The following is a 3,222-nucleotide window of genomic DNA, read 5'->3' on the forward strand; positions in this document are numbered from 1 at the left end:
TACAAATTACAGTATTTCAACATCTTTTGATACTTTGAAATCATTTGAAAATATCATGACAAAGGAAAAGAGAACATAGTCTTAAAGATAGACACATTAAACAGATAGATAGAAAAGAACAGAAAGAAACAAGTATAGTAAAGAGAGACTATAAGAATAATAAAAAAAAATATTAAAAGATAGTGTATAGCTATTATTATTATTATTATTATTCTTCCATTATACTCATATGCAAGCGGAGCTTATGATGAGTCCTTGCGTGATGTTAAATACAGGCCAAGTGTTGGTTATACAGGAGGAAATACAGGTGTTGAGACCACGCCAAGATAACAAGAACATAGGAAAATACAAAGGAGTGACAATTAGATACATGCGATAATAACTTCCCAGCCCAGGAACATAGAGCGATTCATTGGAGCGATTTGTACACCTCTGTATTTATTAGGAACCTGAGGTGCTTGAGTTCCGGATTTAATGTATCCCCTGCGGGTTTCGAACCCACGCGCCTTGGTTTCCCACGCCAAGGCGCTACCAGGTGGCCGCATTAACCATTCGGCCACCGGGGCGAATGATGTATAGCTGTTTTAACAGACTATATCTAATTAATTTCCACTTCTTCATATTCAGATACTTCTGAATTCAGTCATTGTCTTATAACTGCTTAAGTTTCTGATAGAAAGTCTATTAAGTATTTAATTCCTGTCTCAGTTGAGAATAAGAATCTTATATTTAATTGATTTAAATCATACTTCTTCTTCAATCTGACTCTGAGACTATTGTATAATACATAATGTATTACAATATACTCAGGATTTTCATTTGTATTGCAGAATAAGTACTCTGTTGAATTAAATCTATCATCAAATCTTTGTATATAGAATTTGAAATAATCATGTTCTAGTTTCAGCTGAATTATAGATGAGAATATTTTCTTTTTTCATTTAATTGAACAACATTTCCACTTTGATTTTATCTCAAATCTTGAATAATGTATACTCTTCTTTTGTTTCTGCCAGCTTTCATTTCACTTATTTAAACAAGATTCTTTTATCTTTCTCTTTATAAAAGAACAGAACACTGTTTTTTGAATAGATCTGCTTAATTCTGAACTCTTTTTTACAGCTGAATTAATCAATTCATTGCCATGAATATTCATATAAGTCAGAACTCAGTGTAGATGAATTATCAGTTTTTAATGTTCTTCTTTTTTGAATTTTCAAAACAGAGTTTAAAATCAGTTCAAGATTCATTTGATCATTATAAATCTGACTATTTCTAAGTCTTTTTAAAGCAGCTTGACTATCAGAGAATATTCATATCTCTTTCAAACTATTTTCTCTCTTATAAGATTTTATTTCAATGAGTTTGAAAGCTTTCACTATTGCAAATAGTTCAGCATCAAAGACTTCAGCTTCACAGTCTAAATTTCAGAAATCTGAGATAAAATTGATATTATCTTCAGTATAAGTAATGCCTGCGTCTAATCTATTCAAATTCTCATTTTTTGAGTCATCTGAGTAAATCAGAATAGAGTCTTTTATATTGATTGTAGAGATCTTCAAATGCTGTTCATATTCTCTCTCTTTAGATAGTTCACTTATTTGTAAGTCTATGAGAGATTTCAGCTTATCTCTTCAGAGAGATAAGTTCTTTAATGTAGACTGAAAGCTGAATTATTCAAGAAATTCTGTAGTGAAGCTTATATAAGTCATATCAGAATATGTATTGAATATCAGATATTACAAAGATCTAATACTGAATTAATAGAACTGTAGAGTAAATTCTGCTATCTATATAATTGATTTCTTATCATTATTTATGAAATTGATGTTCTTCTTCATAGAAGTGAATGTAGAGTGACAGTCATTCATTGAGAATTTCTTCAGAAGATTTCTTATAAAGAGAGATTGAAATAATATTAATAAAGTTAAATCTCTATCAATCTTCATTTCTAGATAGTGATTGAAATTCTCTATATTCTTGATCTTGTAATTAGTAGTGATTTCAGCTTTGACTCAGTTCAGATTATTGATTTTCAGACTGTAGAGATGAATATCATTTATATAGATAATTATATAGATCTGTCTTTCATCATGAATAAATAGTTCTGTAAGAAATCCCGCTTCTCGCGAATTCTTTACCTCTATTCCTATCTCTCACGTAATCAATAGGGCTAGCGGCCCTTGGCTACACACAACTATATAGACTGGAGTTCATAAATACTATTCATAACTCAGCTTGAATGCTATTATACATTTGATTTCTACATTTTATCTTTCTACTGTAAATACTTCTAGTAGTTAACAGTAGACTGGCCGCCGGGACCATGAATTTCACGTTTGGTCCCATTTGGTCTGGTCCCATACATTTCTTGGCGTGAATCCCGCTGGGACTGGCTATCAAAAAAACATGCAAAGTGACTATATATCAGATTTTAAAATGGGACCATGACTTGAAAAAAATGAGAAAGTGGTCCCATTTGGTCCCATTTAGTCCCATTCTTGGCATAAAGTTACTATTTTTAGACATTTTAAGGTTTTTTTTAGACTATTTTTAATTTTTTAAAAAGTAACGCTTTTTGGTAATGCTCAAATGAGATTTAAAGTCATTTAAAGCAATAAAAATAATTTAAATTGAGAAGTGGAAATCATGGTCCCATTTGGAAAATGTGACAAGAGTAGACAGTAAGTTCCACTGGGACAGTATGAGACTACTATCTAATGTTAAAACCGTGTAATGGGATCAGTTGAATTGGTAATGGGACTATCAAAAAATCTGGTCCTGGTCCCAGACACGGTCACACGGTCAGTCTAGTTAACAGTATATATCACATCAAGCTGCAAACACCTGAATAATCACCTGTGAGTACTTATTCTTATATTTCAAGCTCAGTTAGTCAGTAATCACTCATTATAACTGAAAGAACTAGAAACTCATATGCTTCAATCTCTGTGAACTCTACTGCAGACACTCAGAAGCAGTCATCTGAATCATGAATAATCTCTATAAAAGAAGTCTTAGAGAACTTATCAATCACTCACAGAACATCATTCTCTGCATCTGTGACAGAGAAACTCTTCAAACTCATGAATAAATCAATCTCAGTGAAGAACATTCTTGAGTATCTTCTGCAGAACTAAGCTATTTTTCTATAAGAAATGCTTACTGTTCATAAACACTCTCAAACTGAGTCTTTAGACATAATCTTCAGAGATATCTATG

General features: G+C 31.6%; 1 pseudogene across 1 annotated transcript; it reads right to left on the reverse strand.

Annotated features, from left to right (window-relative positions):
* Positions 1 to 477: 477 nt before the first annotated feature.
* BDCG_16648 lies at positions 478 to 566 on the reverse strand (annotated as a pseudogene). Its single transcript has one exon. The product of its transcript is annotated as a tRNA-OTHER (tRNA).
* Between the last annotated feature and the right edge of the window lie 2,656 nt (positions 567 to 3,222).

Source organism: Blastomyces dermatitidis, assembly GCF_000003525.1.
Source record: "Blastomyces dermatitidis ER-3 genomic scaffold supercont1.3, whole genome shotgun sequence".
Classification (NCBI taxonomy): domain Eukaryota; kingdom Fungi; phylum Ascomycota; class Eurotiomycetes; order Onygenales; family Ajellomycetaceae; genus Blastomyces; species Blastomyces dermatitidis.